This window comes from Solanum lycopersicum, chromosome 3, assembly GCF_036512215.1.
Source record: "Solanum lycopersicum chromosome 3, SLM_r2.1".
NCBI classification, from domain to species: Eukaryota; Viridiplantae; Streptophyta; class Magnoliopsida; order Solanales; family Solanaceae; genus Solanum; species Solanum lycopersicum.
Genome location: NC_090802.1, coordinates 56,494,809 through 56,505,134, shown reverse-complemented (window position 1 = coordinate 56,505,134; position 10,326 = coordinate 56,494,809).

The following is a 10,326-nucleotide window of genomic DNA, read 5'->3' as shown; positions in this document are numbered from 1 at the left end:
CTATTATTTCTTTCGTTTTAATTTATTTGATATTGTTTGATTTAACATGAAACTTTAAAAGACAGAGAAAAGCTTTTGAAATTTATAGTGAAAATGAATTAAATATGTTTGTAGGACTATAAATTATTTCAATAAAGATAAAAATGAGCATTTTAAAGTTAAATTGTTACTAAATATAAAAATGTTTCTAGATAAAGAACTAAATAGAAAAATGGGTCAAATTGGAATTTGGAACAAATGAATTATAATTACTCTTCATTTTCGGATTTGTATTTGAGTTTAAGTAATAGAGTAAGTCATTTACAATGTTAATATATATTATCATTCTTTTATCCAAGATTTTGGTGGTAATTTAATTTATATCTAATCACTTTTATGGTAGTATAAAATAAATTTCTCAACTACTAATTCTAATCGTCCATAGGAAAAAAACCATTACCCTATATAGATAAATCTTTTTTTTATTATAATTATTCATTCCACATATATGGGTATTCTCTCCGATTATACCTGATTCACAATTAAAATTAAATTATTTAATTTTCGAAATTCGACTTTGCTACTTAAATGATGAGATTATGGAAATAGAGAAATAGACGCATCAATGTCTTTGCCTTGCATTGTGAAGACATGAATATGACTGAAAACAAAACGTTTGTTGATTGCATGCTTCAATGCAAAATCTAAGCCAATTAGGTACTTATCTTCATATAAATCTCATATCAAAAATTGACCTTTTGTTTTACTTTTTGCCTACAGCATGTATTGCCTTTTTCTGGTAACTTCTTGCACGTATGTCCAACCATAGAGTTTTGAAGTCTATTATATATAGATTAGTTATATCTAAAAATTTGTTCACTAATATTATAAATCGATCAATTTCTTATCCCTCTTTTAAGTGGAGAACTCACTCTTAAATCATCATTTTACTGTATTCAACTTGTCGTATAGACATCTTCGATAATATGTTATATAATACTTCCTCCGTTTCAAAAAGAATGTCGTTATTTTCTTTATAGTTTGTTTAAAAAAGAATGACTCATTTCCTTTTTTGGTAATACTTTAACTTTTTTTCATGTGGCATGTTTAAGACCACATAATTAAACGATATTTTAATATATTTGACATAACTTTAATTTAGAACTATAAGATCAAAAAGTCTTTTTTATTTTTTTATATATATAAGCTAATAAGATTATAAAATAAAGACCCCATATATTCTTTCTTCTTAGTTCTTTCGGTGGAAGCCTCTAGAAATTTAGTGACATGGATGCCAGGTGGCTACGACATGTCAAGTCTGAGATTTCATTCGAAATTTGACTAAACATAGGAGCCAATATGATAATTGTAACAAAAAATAAAAATATATATATATGATAAAACTGTCTAACCTATTTGTTTGTCTGATTTTGATCTGATGCAGAATTTATAAAAGTAAAGAAATTCTTTTTAAATCTTTTGTTGGTTAAATTAAAGATATAATCAAATAATATACTAAAATCTCTTTAATGTTGTAGTCACGTGAAAATGTATAATTAAAACAACGTTAGAAGAGGAAAGAGATGTTGTCTTTTAAAACTGACTATAAATGAAAGTAAAAACAAATGGAATACTAATTGGTCGTGATGTACTTTTATTTTAATTATGTATATTGTGAAGGCCAAACTTTTATTCATTTGAAGATTTTTCTCCAAATGAAAAATACATTGTAGCATAGAAGCAAAAAGAAATTTTGAACTATGATTTGGACCACTAATTTGCTAATAATTTCGTTCTATTATTAAAGTGTTATTTTTACTGCAACCTTTCTTTATCGATCATTACTTTGAAAAAAAACTACAAAAATTAAAGGTCCTACAATCTTTAAATGTTAATCATCATAGATTTGCTTCTTAATTCTAGAGAAAATCAAATGCACTACAAAACATTATTAGCTAAAAGTTGTTGAAGAAAAGCACTTAAAATATATAAATTGAAAAGAAAAGAAAAGAAGCAATATTTCAGAATTTCAAATATTATAAGTGAAATTACAGTAGTATAGCATATTTAAAACTTGATAAGTGACGTAGCCACGTACATTAAAAAGTAATTGATTAAATATTCTTTATCGAAAAATTATGCTTGGTATATTGAATAAAGAATATGTGAGAATTTGAATACTTAGCATGTTTATAGAGTTTGAATTTTAGTGGTCAATTAATTGGAGAAAAAATAGAATAAATGATATGTGAGAAATAAATTTTAAAATACAGCTACCGTTCATTATGAATAATAAACAATAAAAGGATTCACTACTATTAACAAATTCCCTCTTCCAATAAAATATCATAAACATCACATGCATTTTTCACGTTGGTATTTTTAATATATTTATTTAATGTAGTAGTTTTATTATAGGAAAAATTATGTGAATAAGTAAATTTATATTTTTTAATTACTCATCATAATTTTCATGACTTCTAGTTTGTATAATTATTTATGTTTGTATATGTATAATATACAACTTTTTAGCCTATACACATATACAATTCATCTCTCTTTCACTCTCTGCCCTCTTTCGCTCGCCTCTCTCCTCTCTTTCTCAATCTCGCTCACCGCTATCCTCCCTCTCCCAATCTCGCTTGCCATTTATGCAAATATATATGTATAATATTCAGTTATATATAATTATATACATGTACAATTCACCTCTCTCGCTCGCCTCTCTCCTTGCAGTCTCAATTTCGCTCGCCTATCTCCTTGCAGTCTCGATCTCGCTCACCTCTCTCTTATCTCTCCCAGTCTCGCTCGCTTCTCTCCTTCATTTCTCTTGTCATATATACAATTACATATGTATAATATACGATTATCTATTCAATATATATATATATATATATATATACTATTCACTTTTCTGCCATTTTTTTACCCTCTCACTCGCCTCTCTCCTCCAAATAACATGTAACTACAAATTGTAATTATCAAATTATAACTATAAAGAGTAATTAATTATTTTTAAGTAACTATATAGAAAAGTTTTTCTTTATTATAACATTGCAATAAGAAAATTATTATCATATATTTTTACATATTATTCAATTGTGAGCTCTGAAAATGGCACATAAAACTAGTGACATAAATAAAGGAGGATATATTGGAGAATAATTGAATATTAGTGGTTATTACATACATCTTAGCAGAGAATAAAATCGTCACATTTGTCTAAAAAAAGGCCGACATATTATCTTAAATAGCCCATTATGCATGTGATTGAACCCATTGTGGAGCCCAATACCAAAGCCCTTCACGTTCATTTGTTTTCGCGACATGTTATTATAGAGAATATATAATTAAATATAATTAAATATAATATAAGAATTGATTTTGAAGAAAATTAATGCTCGCAAAATACTTTTAAAAATAATAGTGTTATTATACAAGGCATGATTATTATCATTATTGGTGTATGCAATAACCTTATAGCAATGTGTGTAGTATAATTTTATAAATAAAATTTGAAAAGTGAAAAATAGCGTATATGGAATACCTTAATTCTATCTTAAAAGATAAAAAGTTATCATGATAAAATACTACAGAGAGAATGCATAAGCCTTCTGAAAATAAATAAATAAATAAATAAATAATATGATAAATGAAATACAAAAAAATAATAGACACACCAAGACGAGAAATTCTCTGAGTTATATATACTACAACTATTAAGTAAAAAAAAATAATTGAAACAACACTCTACTAGCTACTACATACTACGCACTGACTTTTCATTCCAAGATCTAATTTATATTCTCTCTAATTTTAATTATACCTTCGATAAATCAAAATAAAATAAAATTTTAAGTTACATATTGTTGTAGAGTAGACTTTATGTGTTGTTAAAAAATCACAATTAAAAGGACTCAGAAACATGGAATGGCCCCACAATTGATTTTGCATGACTATTGACCACAAATAACTTAGGGTCCGTTTGGCCATAAATTTTCCAAATAATATTTGGGGAAAATTTGACAAATAATGTTTGTCCATATAATTTATTATTATTTGGCAAATATTTCAAATTTCCAAATACTAGTTTTTCCTAGTATTTGGGTCAAATCTCATTATTTGGGATATTTTGAAAATTTAAATTTTACCCCAATCTTTTATCTTTTACAAGAACACCCTCTCTAGTAGTTGTTTGCATTGTATTACATAATTTTTTATGTGAATACCAAAATAGTGATGAAATATTTAGTGAATATTAAATAATGATATGATTGTCAATAAAAATTATTAAAAATTGGCTCTAGGTAACAAAGTCATGTGTTTTGTCTACTTCACGATGTATAGAATAATTCTTGTTGCACTCACTCCAAATTACCACATTGCTTTAGTGTCATGGACATTATTTGTTATTGTTGTAACGAACATCCAATTGACTTGTAATACAAACTTTTAGTTAGTTTTGATAGTTTTTAAAACTTGTGTGTATAAATCATATTTTTCTAAAAAGGTGAAATATATTTCCCAAATCCTATGTCCAAACATATGGTGAAATTCAAGCAAATTTTCACTCAAATAATATTTGCCAATAATATTTGAAAATCTATGGCCAAACGCTAGCTAATTTTAAGTTCATTATTATTTGTCCATTAAAAAGAAATTATTTTTAATATATCCTATTTATTTTCATATTTCATCTTTAATATTAGTTATTTATTTTTCAAAATTTAATATCAGGCGTTAATTAAAATAAGTATAATATATACTAATAAATATGCAAAATTCAAAATATATAGAATAAAAATAAGCAAGCTCAATTATTATTATTTTCCTTAATACAAGACATTAATTAATATTGCATGAAAAATTCAAAATATATAGAAGTAAAAATAAGCAAGCTCAATTATTTTTTTTCCTTTAATGTTGAATATGGCAAGAAGTGGGGTTTGCTAAACCATTAAAGAGATAACTTTTCATTAAATGCTATAATTGTTTCAATCATCCAGTATCATTAGAACTATTATTATTGCATTAATTTATGCCAAGCTTTCAACTCAAAGAATTTTTGTTTTCTTGTATCCAAAATGAAGTTTGACTCTGTCCACTAAATTAAAGTAATTGATGTTGACAAGGTTATATAAGGCTACATATTTAGTTGTCCATCAAAATAAATACATTATTAGTTATTATATAAAAGAAAATATACTTTTAAAAAAGACATTCTTTCTATATACGTTTACTTGTTCATTATATCAAAAATAATTTTCTACTTTTACTCATCTATCACTTCGTAGTCTATTAAAGATTATACAATATGATATTATGATAAAATAAATAGTTGATTTATTATTTATTAACAACCATGCAAAGTCCAATGTGGACATATAAAAATAAATACAATGCTCCAATTAAACTAATCCAATTTAAATTAGAGAAACAATAATAGTTTATTACTCATAATTAAAATGTAACAATATTTGGTGAAAATAATTAAGTTTATATCCAATGTTTATGGAATGAGTTAATCCTTAAAATTTTTGTGGGGGCCCAAATTTTGGCAAAATGAACAATGGAGTAAACAAATAGTGATGGGCCAATATGTTTTTCTTCGGGCAAATTTTATAGGGCAACTTTCACATATAGCAAACAAAAAATTTATATTTGTATGCTATAGCAAAGTTTGCATAATTGCGCTCCATAGCAAACATAAAACTGTATAATTCGCTATACATATACAATTGTATAATTCGCTGGCCTAAATTGTATAATTCGCTGGCCTATTTCGCTGCAATAGTATAATTCGCTATTCTATTTCACTGTAATTGTATAATGCACAATTGTATATTTCGCTGCCTATTTCGCTACAATATTTTTATAAAATTTGTTTTGCATACAATTGAATCGAATTAAAATGTATGTATATTGCATAATTATAAGTGTACAGCAAGAAGATATATGTTTTTCTCTCGCTTGATACAAAAATAGAAACACAATATATACACTTCTGTTGTATAAAGCTAGAGAAAATTGTATTTCACTGCAATTGTATAATTCGCAATTGTATAATTCGTTGGCCTTTTTCTCTGCAATACTTGTATAAAATTTGAATTTGTCTACAATTGAATTGAAGTAAAATGTTTGTAAATTGTATAATTAAGTATATAACACGAAGATATATGTTTTTGCATGTGTATATACAATTTTCTCTCGCTTTATACAACACAAAAACAGAATTTATGCACTTCTGTGTATAAAGCGAGAGAGGAGAGCAGAGGGAGAGAGGCGAGCGAGAATGGGAGAGTGGCGAGCGAGATTTTTGGGAGGGAGGCGCCTGACAATCTTTGGCTAACGTTTGCTATGGAGCACAATTAAATCAAACCCTAGCTACTCCATTTATTTTAGGTTATTAGTTTGCTATTATATACAATTTTTCCAATTTTATATATAGCAAAAAAAAATTGACAATTGTAGGCTATAATAAACTATTTAAAACTGTGTTTCGTAGAAAATTAAAAGTTTGCTACATGTGACTTTTTGTATATAACAGTTAACAGATATCTTCCTTTTTATACAATTCAACTTTTTTAAAAGAAAAATAGGCGGCAGATAAATAAGGAAAAGATCCCATAATTCACGCGAACTCAATTTTAGTTTCATTCTCTCTTTTTCTCCTTCACTCGTAATAGCTTCATTATAGACAATTCAAAAAATTGATCAAGCTATTGAAGTAGATAAATTATACACTTATACACACAATTGTATAATGAGACAGTAAATTAGGCAGTATAAGATATGAATATAAAGCAGATATTAAGATATTATACATTTATACAAGAACAATTGTATAAGCACAAAAACAGATACAACAATTTATTATACATTTATACAAATAGTATTGTATAAGGCATGAATCAACAAAAACACAAAAACATATTCTAAAATAGATTATACATTTATATAACTACAATTGTATAAGCACATAAACAGATACAAGAATTTATTATACATATTATACAAATGGTATTATATAAGGCATGAATCAACAGAAACACAAAAACATATACTAATATAGATTATACATTTATACAATTACAATTGTATAAGACATGAATCAACACAAAGACAAAACATATAATATAAAATCTAAACATATACACGAACAATGATTATACAGATACATTATGATGCTCGATTGACCCAGAACCAACCGCTTCATTTTTATCATTATGAATGGTATAAACATCAGCTTTATGTTTCCTTTTCTTACTTGACCCAATAACAACATCGGCATGATTCTTCACACCTCCATCAACAAATCTACTTGGGTCATTATTGAATTTGGATCTGATCTCTTAAATGGTAGTAGATTTAGACAATGAACCTGAAATCTTCCCAAATTCCTGAGTTAGACCCAATGAAAATGATAGGTGTTCAACATCAATTTCAACATGCAATGGTATACCTCTTGTGAATCTTTTCGATGGAGATTGGACATCCATTGGTTGAACCAAAATTCTGAAGGAATTAACAAGTGAAGTGAAAAGGTAGTTTTAAGAAAATTAAAAAAATGAACAAAAATTGATAATGTGAGATGAGTTTTAAATAGTACCTTGAATTTTTTGAAATAGTTTGAAAAAACACAATGACGTGCGTGATAGAAGAAGATGGTAGTTTGAAATTGCAATTAAGGAGAAAATTGTGGAGAAATTGAAGGAAGAAGAAGAAATTGTATAAAAAGTGCAGAAAGAGGGAAAAAAGGATTTTGATTTGGGGAAATTTTTTTATACAAAATGGTGGGACCTGGTATAGCAAACTTACGGACAGTTCGTCCTTTAAAGAAAATAACTGAAAGGGGATTTATTTGATTTAATTACCTTCCTTAATTTGTCATTCTCCACAATTTTCCCTTTTTCTTCTTCTCTAGGCCCATCTAAAAGATGGACTGGATCATTTCATTTTTATTTTTGGGAAAATTATATGGAATGACAAACATTTCTAAGTAATTATATAATAGGGATATAGATTAATTTATTTACTTTCTATAATTTTAGTTTATTTTTTTACTATAATGAATGGGGTCCACCACCTATTATATAACCAATAGTATAAAAATCTTTTTTTTTTTATTTTGTAAATAATTTTACACAAAGCAATATTATCTCTCCTATTCATATTCCACCTTTTTTCTCCTACAATTAATACTTCTATCCGATTTGAATTTCAAATTGTCCAAAATTCAATTACTCCCTCCCGAAGTTGAATTCAATTTTCGCAGTACTCCTAAATTTTAGTCGTTTTCCTTTTTTTTTCCTTATTCAACAATTGTATATGTATTGTGTTTCTTATGTTTTTTCATATTTTTTTGATGAAATAATCGATTGTTTGTTCTTATTAGATCTCAAATTAGTCATAGTATGAATGAATCATCTTCATCTATGGGGATTATCAGAGGTATTCCATTGCATGAAATTTACCATCGTTTTCAATGGGTTTAACTCAAGATTTTGGGGTTGATGTAGGGTCTATGGTAAAATCAAAACAAGTTCAACATGAACAAACAATGGAAGAATTAAGATCAAAGAAAAAATATGACCCTACGACAGTTCAAGAAGTTATTGACAATGCTAAAGCTAGATGCATTAAAATTGTACAAGGAGGAAGAAAGAGGAAAGCAGTAAACAAAATGCATGTGAAGTTGACGGATCTGAAGAACATCATAATTATGAGGTAGTGGCTTAAAACACAAATTTAGATACAATTTTTTTGTTACTTAGATGTCAATATACAAAAAATTATTGTTTAAGTAAATTTTGTATTCACGTAATTGTATATAGTATATTGCATGTTTAGTACACACATGTTTTAGTTATATATTTGTATATGTGTCTGTGTATTTGATTACTTTATACATACTTTAAGTTATGTATAATGAATAATATACCAAGTCTTAATAGTGGTAGTAGCAGATTGTATATTAAAGGCTCATTATTGTTTTTGATTTTGTATATATATACAAAAAGTAATTGGACTTGGTTATACAGATGGGAAAATTTCATATATGATTATAATTTGAATATTTTATTAGTTATATACAAATTATTGAAGTTAGTATATATTAAGTTTATATACATATATAAAAATTGATCTGTCCATGACTGTTTTCAAAATTGACTATTTTTGTATACATATATACTAAGTTTTAATAGTGGTAGTAGCGGATTGTATATTAAAGGCTCATTATTATTTTTGTTTTTGTATACATATATACACAAAGTAATTGGATTTAGTTATACAGATGGGAAAATTTCATACATGATTGTAATTTGTATATTTTAGTAGTTATATACAAATTATTGAAGTTAATATATATTAAGTTTATATATTGCCATGTTTAACTACTATATTCATGTACACATATTAACCATAATGCATAACCAAAATAGCCAATGAAGCCATTATCTATACAATTATAAAAAAATATATATTTCAAATCATTTAAAGAGATCATATATACAATTAATACAACACTATTATACAATCAAATTACTGAATTGATTTTACACTAATATTCTTTTTAATATACAAATACTACAAAAAAAGTATATAATTGTATTAAAAGCAAAACACTTACTTAATGGCTATATACCATTATCACCAACGATTACTTGTATTCGCTTACACTGATCTTCTTTGTAATATACAAATACTACATTAACAAAAATTATATAATTGTATAGTACGAAATTTCTGCTTAAAATAATCATATTTTGAAACCAGTTTTCAAAAAAAAAAATACGACACCACAATAACAAACGCACATAAATTAAAATTTGTAAATCCAATAGAACATTGTATAATTATTGCAATAATAAACATGAATTTTCATCCAATGAACACTTACCTGAATTCGATTACAAAGAAAAATAAATAAAAATTGATGAACTGCTGTTTCATAAACAGCAAAAACAAGTTTATCTTTTCTTTCAATTGCTGTATAATTCTTATTTTTTTTGATTTTTTTTTTGAATTTGAACGTTTACCTTAAAAAAGGGACGTTTACCTTAAATTATGACATTATCTATATTTATTGTAAGCATATTTAACGCTTCAGTTAGAAACCACTTTTTAAAATAAAATTATATAAATAAAAAACAAAAGAAACCTTATATGCAAAATTAAAGATACCTAAAATAACTAAACTATATCCATAGAATGTAATTAGGTAAACTATACCCATATAATGTTATTTAATCAAATAAGTTTGTCATATATGAAAATTTCCTTTTATTTTTTTCAAGTGTAAAGATTGGACAGTGATGGGCCAAATAGTTCTCTCATTAACAGTTA